The 11323-nt window shown below is 40.4% G+C and overlaps 1 long non-coding RNA gene across 1 annotated transcript; it reads right to left on the bottom strand.

The window, feature by feature from the left end:
* Positions 1–2010: 2010 nt before the first annotated feature.
* On the bottom strand, positions 2011–3245 carry LOC118560131. The gene is made up of 4 exons (XR_004929103.1): positions 2998–3245; positions 2729–2865; positions 2511–2629; positions 2011–2400 (listed from the first exon to the last, which is right to left on the bottom strand). It is a non-coding gene; the product is annotated as an uncharacterized LOC118560131 (long non-coding RNA).
* Between the last annotated feature and the right edge of the window lie 8078 nt (positions 3246–11323).

Here is an 11323-nt window from a genome sequence, read left to right as displayed (position 1 = left end):
GTCTTAGGTCAGACCAAGCTGCAGTCAGACAGAATACAAGTTAATTCAGGAAAATGTACTTTATGTTTTCAGACACTCTGAATCCGGTGAATTCTCACCCGATTTCCAGATAAATCAACTGACTGAAAACGTCACCCCTTTAGGGGCTACATGGGACCAATTGATTTAATTAAATGATTGTCTAACTTAATAAATAATTTAGATTTTGTATTGAAAGTAAACAAACTTCCAGAGCCCTGTCCCAGGAAGCCCGACTTTTACTCTGCTTATGGGTGCGCAAATAAAATGACAATAGGAACCAGATCCTGGGGAATTACCTTCCATAAGTAAGATTTTATGATAGATCATCCTCATGCTTTACAGTTACAGTTTTTCCGGCATAAACACAATATGTGCTAATGGGTAGCAGGGATGGAAGTAGAGAAAAGTACATTAAACAGCAAAAACAAACAAAATTGCTATGATTTTGTAATGTATTTGATTCTAAGATGCGTTATTAGGTTTTTTGTTGATTTTTTTCCCCCAGATTGCGGTTTGTATTATATCATTTTGAAATGCTGTTATGGGCACCTCTGCTCTCACTTGTCTGTATATAGTTTTGCTCCTATGTAGATCAGTGCTGTTGTCTGTAGATCTGTGTATATATAGCATATATATATATATATATATATATATATATATATATATATATATATATATATATATATATATATATATATAAATAGTTTTGATTCTGGATAAATATGTGTAATCTGTCTGAAAGGTCACGATCACTGTGAACATATGATTAAAATGAGATCTGAGCTGCCTCCTATTCATTTTGACAGCAGATGTCTGATCTGTGGTCTGACCCAAGATTACCGCCCTGTAGGCACGTCGGCCTAGCGGCCGACAGCATACAATGGGGCGTCTACGTATATGATGTCTATGATGTCACTGATTGTTTGGCTGGGTTCTACCAATTAGAGGGTTTCTTTTGGAGTATTGCTTTGTTTTTTCTTTAAAGTAACTTTTTGACTTCTCTTGTATTACATGGTTTATTTTGCAGATCATTTTATTATATAGACGAGTTTGTAAATTAGATTAATAGTTTTATGTTTGTTTTTCTGTTTAGTTTTCGTGTGTTTTCCTTTTCCCTGTTTAATTGTGGTTTGGTCCACTCAAGTGCAGGTGTGTTCCCACTTGATTATAAAACTGTTGGAAGCTCAGAAAAAAGAGAATCCTGTGGCAAATAAAAGTCTTCAGAAGCTGGAACTGTTGTCTGGGGCAGTTTCTTCGGTTCACCTTGCTGACCCTTGACCTCACTACCTTACATTATGTTATCTTTATTATATATTTTCTTTCTTTCCATGATGACAAGTGAGGCCTGCCCTCACTTGCCCCCCCTGACTGCACGTCACTCAAAGAAAATAACGTTTCTACGATCCCCGTCGCTTTATACCAGATCCGTAGCTTTACGGGTTGCCAGATAGGGATTTGGGCAAGTGATGAAAAAGTATCTTCTCTCAAATGCGTAAAAAACCAACATTTATAAGCTTTAATGTGTTGGTAAAATTTTAAGTTGACACTGCATGAAAACTGAGATTTTCGTCCCCGTAAACGACCGCAGATCTCCCTAATTTTCGGCAGTTGACGACACTTTGCAACCCGCACTTGTCGCCGTTTGTCAGTGCCACAAATTGTCGGAACCGGACAATGACGTATGTGGAGAACTTTCAGAGTGCTAATGGCCCTAATTAGCATATGAATGCAGCGAAACAGCGCGGCTGGCTAGGCCTGGCTTGAATAACCTTACTCAGTATTGGATGAAACCACTACTTTCAAACAAGTAAAATCACTTGTGATTGGCAGCAAAACCACCACCACATTATTTATATATATATATATATATATATATATATATTATGCTGTATATTCATGTTATCCTATGTAGGCTACTACACTATTATTAAGCTACCATCAAGGACATGAATGAATTTATGGAGGAAATGAACATTTGCCAGGAAGATGTTTATGCAAAGAAAGAGCTTTATTAAAACAAACACAACTATATACAACGCAAGGATCTGCCCACACAGGGGTATCCAAAAACTACAACTCCGTGAACTGTCCGTTTGCCTCCTCGGGGTTGTAGGTAACTGGCGGCGTTCTTTCCGAGGCAGGTCCGTTGTGCAGACGCCTGCTGTGCATGGCTTTGTACTTCGGCGTCGCCTCTAACCGGGACTGCAGTTTCACACAGAGTTCAGAGAGATCCGGCCTACGAAATGACGGCGGCCGTACAATCCATCCAGAGACCCCGCCAACAACGCCATCTTCTTCGTCACACATGAGGTCCACGGTGGCGGACTTCCAGAGTTCCACCTCGTCATCCGCTAGCACACTCTGCCTCTATTATAGCAGCTGTAAAAAAACAAAAAAACCAATGAATCAGTATTTTGCGATGGGATGCACTGCGTATGGACACAACACTATCAATGCACCTGAAAAATATTCACCAAATAAAGTCTTACCCTCTTTGTTCTCGCTCGACTCCGAGCTGAACTCTTGGCAGCTTCCGCCCGCAACGAGTTTTCTGGCTGGGCATATCTAAAGCTCCTGCGTACCGTCTCATAATAGGTTTTACAGGCGGCTGGAAAACAATTAAATGAGAGTGGTATGAATAAAAATCAAACGCAAGTCACAGTAACATTAAACAAGGAAGGAGAAACAGTAAAAACAAGTCACTTACACACAATGTCGTCTTTATCAACATCGTGTAAATCTGGACTTGCAGATATTGCTCAGAGCAAATAGGAGGTCACCGCCTTGCTCCGGTTCATAGTCCCTGCAATTTCTCTCCGAGTTGTGAAGACGGCGTACTGCTTCCTGTAAATGACAAAAAAAAAAAAAACACTTTAATAAAGCTTGTTCTTTTGCAAGGCTACTAGGCTACTCTTAGATTTAGCTTTAGGCTAGGCTATTTTTAGCTTAGCTAGCAGTCACCGAACATATTCTTACCGCAAGCTTGGGATTGTGCACCCGTCTTCTCTTCTTGGAGTTAGTCTCTACCGCACAGTTGTTCGACTGCAAAGCCGCCAACATGTCCTCTATGGACAGCAACCTGCAGGTTACCGAATTCTGTAGTTGAGTGAACCGCTCATTCATATCGGCAGTATGTTGTACGAGACAGTCCACTTCTTCTTCTTCTTCTTCTTCTTCTTCTTGTGGAGTTTTATGGCGGTTGGCAACAAACTTTAAGTAGTGTTCCCCAAGTAAATCAACCCTTTAACAAGTATCTAGTTCTTGTTCTCATGTGTTTAGTTCATCCTTGAAAAACTTTAAGCAGACATTACTCCGAGTGATTTTCTTACAATATTATTCATTTATCAAGTGAGAATGCTATACAGCATTCTCACTTATTGTTTTCCTGTTTTTCTGTATTTTTATTATTATTATTATTCCGTACGTTTTTCGACTTCTAACTAGTTCCGCATTTTTCAACCGATTTCAACCATTCTGGTATCAAAACGTTCAGCTCCTTCAGGACATTACTGCTAAGACTTTTGGTAATTATAACTTTTATAATATTTAAAATATTCAACTTTTTGTAACTTTTTTGCTCTCATTCAAATGAATGGAGAATCCTTCAAATTCTTCAAATATTTCAGCTTTTTGACAGCTTACTGCTTCAGCCTACTTTCAGCTAGAAACGCCATTCAACTTTTAAAATGTAGTGATATCTTTCAGCTATTATGGTATAGTTCAGCTTTTTCATATCTTTTACCATTTTCATATAGTACCTCCTTAAAATAATTTTGGCTTTTCAAGAAATTCAGCAAATAACATGCGTTGCTATGGTTGTCAAGGAGCCTCTGTTAGAGTGCGCACTCTAGAAATTCAACAAATTCTTCTTCTCCGAACAACTTCTTCTCACTCGCTCAATTTTCAACCTATCCACATAAATTATACATCAAAACGTAGGAATTTTTGTCTGGATTCGGAAAATGTAACCATCATTGGTGTGGGATTTATAGATTTTTCGCAAATCACCTCAGAGCGACACTAACCCGAAACCTTCCCCATTCATTTCCTATGGAGCGGTTTTCAAAAATGACACCTGGAAATCCAAAACCACATGTATTTACATCGTCACTACTCCTAAACCGTTTCATGTACAGGCAAGAGACTTTCACACATTCATGTCCTGACCCTTCTGGCGCTCACAAAAGAGAAATTTTGTCGATAAATGTTACGGTTTTGCCGCAGGAACAATTTGTTCGGGAGTAGCGTTTTGGGAAAATGCTAAAACAGGATCAGACTTCAATCTCCCCAAATGAGGCACTTTTCTACATCGTCGCTACTCCTAAACCGTTTTATGTACAGGCATGAGACTTTCACACATGAATGTCCCGACCCTTCTGGCACTCATAAAAAAGGAATTTTGTGGATAACTGTTACGGTTTTTCCGCAGGAACAATTTGTTCGGGAGTAGCGAATGTGCAAAATCCTTAAAACGCTTTGGAGCTTCATTCTTCCACATCATCCACTTTTTTACATCGTCGCTGTGCCTACACCGATTTTTGTACAAACCTAAAAATGAACTCCATAGTCCTCAAAAGCCTGCTGATACTCAGAGTGAAAGAATTATTTTGATATCTCTTATACTTTTTCAGCTACAGCGATTTGTTCGGGACCGTTTGTAGAGGATTTCTCAAATTTCATAAAAATCCTCTTTATATCATAATTTTTTACGCCTAAATTAAAATATTTCTAGCAAAAACCGATAGTTTTTCTTGTTCTCCTATCCGTTACGAACTAAACGCTGAAAAAATTATGTCTCTACCATTTACAGAACAGGAGATATGGAGCGTTGTTTGAGGCAAAGTTCTCCATTCTATTTCAATGAGGCAGAGTCTGACAAAGTCTCTGCACTTCGGGAGACTGGCCGCTGCAGCTGTGTCAGTGAGTTTCCATGACGACGGAACTCTGAGGGCCAGAGGGAGAATCTCCATTGAGATACAATGGCAACTTTCGACGCCTGCTGCAGCGGCTATGATTAATGTAGCAATCTGAAATTCGCACAGTCACTTCCTCTTGACATTTTAAAATTTTCAAGTGACTTTCAGCGATATGTCACTTTTCTGTCCCATTTTGGATGTCACATGCTTTCCTATTGGGCCTTTGCTTCCAACAGGACCTGACATGATGCCCAGACACGACCCAATTGGCCAATACAGCACCACCCACCTGTGGGAAATGGCGCTACTGACCATTTTGGTCAAATGTTGAGTTCTTGGCCCAGATGTGGTGAGGCTGAGTTGCTAAAGGAGGCCAATCTGACCCATGAACTTTGGTCACGTTTGGTGATGTTAGGATATCAACAAGGTCAAGTGGAACGAGCTGTTTATCCCAGAACTGCATGGCACACTTAGATGGCACTGACCCAAAAGATTGGCACATATCTATCAGATACCACCCTGGAGGTGACGCAGCTTCCCTGCTGATGTCACAGTTTGGATGTGTACCGCCCTTGTATGGGTGTGTCCCGAGATCCCTTTATAATGTTTGCGTGATGAGCACTCGAGGCCTCCTGCCGATCAGGGGCCCATCAGCGCTGGTGTGACTGTAACTATTTCTCTGTCTTTACTTAGATAAAATATAACTAAAAGCATACTTGTCTGTTTTATGCGTCCTACATTCAAGGTAATAAGTAAGTGGGGGTCGCCTGACTGGGTAAAACGAACTGGGTCCACCGAGGGTGCTTCACCGTAGACGGGACACGGTGAAACAGTAACAAATTGGTGTTTCCACCCGGACCCAAAAGGCGGCGTACCACCTTCCGTTTTCCGGCCAGGACGTCATTCCGGAAGAAAAACACACAGCGTGCGGCCGCACAAAAGGTAAGGAGATTTCATTCATCTCCTAGTGTCTTTTTCTTCCTGGAGGGCCGACTTTTTGTATTCCTAAAGGCAGAGAAAGGTTTGAGGATAATTGTTTGCAAACGTGTCGATAATCGATAAGAACTTGGGATTTGCGTGCGGTCACAGAGGTGAGAGTCCGGGAAGCCTTGGCCAGGCTTCTGAAAATATTGTGAACCTTGAGAATTTGGGGTTTAGAGGTCCTCGTGTTAGACACAGAGGAAAATACGTGTTCCTCTGTGTGTAACATAAAAGCCGCCATTCTGACAAGACACGCCATTACGCGTGGCTTCTAAAACATCGTGTAGCCTAGAAAATGTGGGTTTAGAGTCCCGTATTTTCCGCAAGGACGAAAAAAAAAAAAAAAAAAAAAATCTTCGTTTTTGCGGTAATATAAAAGCGGCCTTTTTCGAAAAACGAGCGCGTATGAGATTGAGAACAAGACCTGGCAAATACACAATAGTATGAATGCGGAGGTTTGACGGAGGGTGGCTCTGTTAAAACCCCGATTACAGACAAATATAGAAAATCAGCCAGTGAGTTCAAGATATCTAGTTTGAGAAGCCGAGAACCTGTCGTAGAGACAGCAATGCCGAGATATACCCGTGAGCTGGACGCACACACAACCAGCAAGACCGAAGGTACGTACAGAGTTAACTAAAAGATTGGCCAGAGAGTGTGAGTGTGAGTGTGTGTGTGTGTGTGTGTGTGTGTGTGAGACACGTTATTGTCATTGAGCCGTGGAAGTGAAGTGAAGGGTAAGGGCCTTCTCATCCTGAGTACACTGGCTCATTGAAATTGCCGTGTAAAAACACAATAATAAGGCATATAGGAACATAATAAGTTTTGGTGTCTGAGAGATAAAAAATAAGCTCTCATTGGACCGGGGTCAGGACGCTGTCCCAGCAGGTTGGCCAAGACGTGTGAGTGCTGGAATGGCTGAGAATCAGGCAGAAAATGAGCTCCAGGGGTGTTCTTTAGGAACACTGCTGGAGACAGGAAAAGGGAGCATAATGGCAAGCTTTCCACACAGAGATGCTGAAAACCATTTAAAACAATTTGAGGAGTGGTGTGAAAAAATGAGGAGAGACGGGGTTTTTGGTGATACAGAAGGGTCACCACCAGAGGCACAAATGTGCACTTACTATTTGCAGATGTTAAAAAATAGATTAGCCCTAGCACAAGTAGATACGGGTGATGCAGGTGAGTTTGCTCGAGAAAAATACCAAAAAGAGGAAATCAAAATAGCAGGCTTGATAAAACTAACTGAACTGTATTTCAGCATGTGCTTCTCAGGCCTCGACAAACAACAAGAGAGTGAAAATCTGCAAGGGGTAAGGGAATCATCTTCTTTCAAACAAGAAGGTAAGTACACAACTATGCAAAACAATCTGCATGGTGATAAGGGAGAACTGTTATCCAAGGCCAGGAGTGTGGTGACTTCATCAGACCCTTCGGTGCAGGTGCCTGGTACGGTGTTATGTGGGGGACAGATAAGCTGTGACGTAAGACCCAGATGTAACCTGCATTCTAGCGAAACTGATCTTTCTTTACCTGCAACAAAACAAAGTGTGCAACTGCCATTGTTTCAGACTAACAGTGCTACAGGACAGGTGAATGCAGCTGTTTACAGCCCTCTTTCATGTGCTGACAACGTTCATCTGAGGCACATGTTCCCTGATCCCAGAAAAGGGGCGCACCTTTGGATCAAAGCATTCGTGGAGACTTTAAGCGGGTATGTATTGGCTATTGGTGATGTGAGGACTGGCTTATCAGCATACCTGGAACCACAAGAGGTACATGCGGTTGAAGTCTCTGCTGGAACTGACGTACTAGGAACAGCTGCTCCTTTGGCCCCAGTGGCACGGCAACTTTGGAGCACATTGAGGACATTTTTATCCAGTAAGTACGGATTCTGGCCTTTTTAAATGACACTACACGTTGGGCAGGGGAGACGGCTTCAGCATATGTGAACAGAATGTTGAAAGTTTGCGCGCAAGCTGTCTGTCTGATATTGTTGCCTTCGTCATGTCTTGTACAATATATTGTGTCTGTTGAAATGAGATTATTGAGTCAGAGTGAGTGGGGGAGAGACTGCTTGGATCCGCGGATATTGAGTGTGTCTGTGTGTGTGTGTGCAAATGGGTCTTTGTGTGTAAGTGAGGTTACAGATAAATGTATTTGTGTTTTGTTTTGGGGGTTTTTGGCGCAGGGGGGTGTTCAAAGTGCAACCAGTTGGTCGGGGCAGTTGGATTAATAAGAAAAAGAAAAGCGAAAGTTTTTAATAAAATAAAAAATAAAAAGGAAACGGAAACGGAACTAAAAGGGCGTTGCACCGGGGAAGCATTTACGTGGGGACCGACTGGGACTTCCGGTGTGGATAAAATTGTTTGTAACTATTAAATGCAACGTATAACTTTCAAAAAGGGGTAAGCGTCCAGGTGTCTGCGAGACACAGAGTTGTATCCTTGCGGGGCTGAAGAGTAAAACCGTGTTTGGACGAAACATTCGGGGGTCGTAGCCAGCGCAAGCTCTCCACTTTTAAACTAAGCGGGAACTTAACATGTTGAAAATACATCTTTCGGCGTTGCTATAGACGTTTAAAAACTATGAAAAACATAGAACTATTTAAGACAGTCAGAAAAAGCAGGCCTGCACGTGTTTGTCTGTCTGAATGTCATCTTTGTATGTAAATGTATGTATTTGTGTATCGTATGTAACTAAACGTTCGTCTGTGTGATGTTCATGGTTTCAGAATGTTAATTTGTTTTGGGAGAACTGCAGCTCCGTAATTCAAATGACGTTTTTAATCATGAACTACGTTAACTAAAAGCTGAAGAAAGGTAAAGAGAGATTTCAATAACAGTTTGTTTTCTTCCCACATTAAACATCCGGCCAAATTAAATTGTTACACTGAGAGATGTTAACGTGTCTTAAACAGAAAATATCCCAGGGCTGTAGGAACTACTTGGGACTAGGGATAAAGGTTTTTGTTGTTGTTTGGAGCTTAATTATGCAGAACAGTAACCAGAGGTGTTGGGGCTGTATTCAGTTATGCTATTAGATTGTGCTTGGCTTGTGTTTGTCAATGAATTCATGACAGCTGAAATAATAACAGAGAAAAAGCTTTTATATTGTAATTTTAGAACATTAATAAAATGGCAAACAGCATATGGGGAGCATATGGGAGACTGTTTGGGAGAAATGGAACCGGATGGGATATGTTTAAGGGGAGATTTTTAACTAAGGATTTTACAGCTGCCTAAAAAGAAGAATTTAAGAGCATTAAGATATACATGATTTTTGATTTAAATAGATGAGACAAACTGCTTTAAACAAACTGTATGGGACTAAATATGGTTGCTTTTCTAAGGGTTCTGTATTAATTTATTTTATTTCTTTTTTACTGGGGATTTGAATGCAGCTAATGAGAAATTTTGAGAAGTGTTAAGGTATCACAAGGCCACATTAAGCATGTCATCGGTTACAAAAGCATCTGATGTTATTAGTTATGCTGAGCAGAGGCAAGCCTCAGAGGGTCAGTTTAACCTGAAACAGGACAATAGATATGATAAACAAATCTGACCATGATGTAAACATCTGAATGTTTATGGCAAGGCTGGGTCTGTGTGTTCTGGCCTGGGGGCACGAAAAGTATGTCAGAGGGAAAAAATAAAATAAAGCCACCTTCTCAATGTGCTGAATTACGGGGAAAACTCTTATCATGTATAGAAAAACACCAGAAGCTCAAAAGCCTGAAAGAGAAAATGGTTGCTTTAAAGTTTCACCCTTAACCAATTAAGATTGAAAAGCATTAATAACTAAGTTTGCATGATCAAAAGAGCTAGAAAGAAATCAAAAGAATGCTATAAGATATTGGAACACACAGATTGCACTCCTGGGGAGACTTTTTACTTTCGGGTTTTTATTGTTTTGTGTATTTTGATTATTTCTTTGTTAAATGATTCCTTTGCTTTAATTTTTGCATCACCAGCGGAAAAAAAAAGTGACAACATTTGAGGTTGCTCGGCAGATAGTTTAAGACAATGAGAAGTTTTAATACAAAACGCTGAAAGAAAAGGAACGAGAGATTCCTACCTCCCCTGGACCAACCAAGAACTTAGACACATCACATTAAGAACCAAGACACTAAAAAGACCGAGACACTAAAAAGACCAGGTTTTCTTTTGTCACCTAATACACTAACAGAATTGTTTTTCTCTGAGTTACTTCTTTCAGATGATGTGAGATGAAACTGTAAAGCCACTTTGTTCCGACAGAAGACTCTGGAAAGTGAGCTCTTTCAGACCGTATGGTAAGAAGTCATGATCTAAAATGGACGTGCAGGGATTGACAAAAGTGACTAAATTATGCTAAGTTTAACAAACTTATGACAGGTAATATTGAGACCTTCTTGGCAAGGCAAGGCAAATTTAGTTATAAAGTACAATTCAGTATTCAGTATCCTTCTAGCGGTAAGAAGGTGGCTTTGGAAATTGTTCATGTACCTCTTCCAACTGTTCCACTCTCCACTGACTCACATTAACATTTCTATCCTGTTCTCTGCTTTTTCTTGCAAGGAAACCTGGTCATATATAATTGGAATGTGCTAACGGAGAGATTTTAGTCTCTTTTTAGGCATTCTCAGAGACAAGTTAGTACCAAGCGGTGCCACAGTGGTCCAGGGGACGGAGAGAAAAAGGTGATGTACTTGACTCCTGCCTAATCCAGTTTTTAATCAAATTTTGGAGAAAAAAAAATCAGTACTTTTTGCAGAAGCTGCATAGAGGTTTAATGGGGAATGTGATGCTACAAGGTTAAGAGAAATGTTTTTATTAATGAACTTATACAAAGAGGTTGAACTGTCTGTAAAATATTTTGCTTGGATACATTTTTAAGGGATCAAGATCTGGGGTAAAGGTGAAGAACTTCAAGAATAATTTTGTTTTAGAGGGAACGATGTGGTTGATTTTGTTTTGAGACAGTTTTCTTGTATTTTTTGTTTTGATTTTTTCTTTTCAACTTATTTACACTACACTACGGATGAAGATAGACAATTCTAGTATTGGAAAATTTGATTTTGGACAAAATCCATATTGGCAAAATGCTGGCAGAATTCCTTGTGGTTTCAGACACAACGATTGGAGAAAGACGATTCATGGACAATGATCGTCCTGGAACGATGTTGTGGTGCTGAACTGAGACATGAGGACTGAAAATGGACAACTATTTGCGGGGGCAAAAGACAGAGGCATCGGATAACCTTCAATGGACCGCAACACGAAATAAAGATGAGTTGGCAGACACCCCTTCTGCATTTCACATCAGATTTTCCTGCACATAATTAAAAAACAAAACACACATTAGAAACAGACACATTGGCGGATGCGCTTAGAAGAAAACTTTCAGATTAAAAGCAATCAAGA

This window comes from Fundulus heteroclitus, unplaced genomic scaffold (genome assembly GCF_011125445.2).
Source record: "Fundulus heteroclitus isolate FHET01 unplaced genomic scaffold, MU-UCD_Fhet_4.1 scaffold_39, whole genome shotgun sequence".
NCBI lineage: Eukaryota > Metazoa > Chordata > Actinopteri > Cyprinodontiformes > Fundulidae > Fundulus > Fundulus heteroclitus.
The sequence above is the reverse complement of the archived record's forward strand: the minus strand, read 5'-3'. Positions and strand labels throughout refer to the sequence as shown.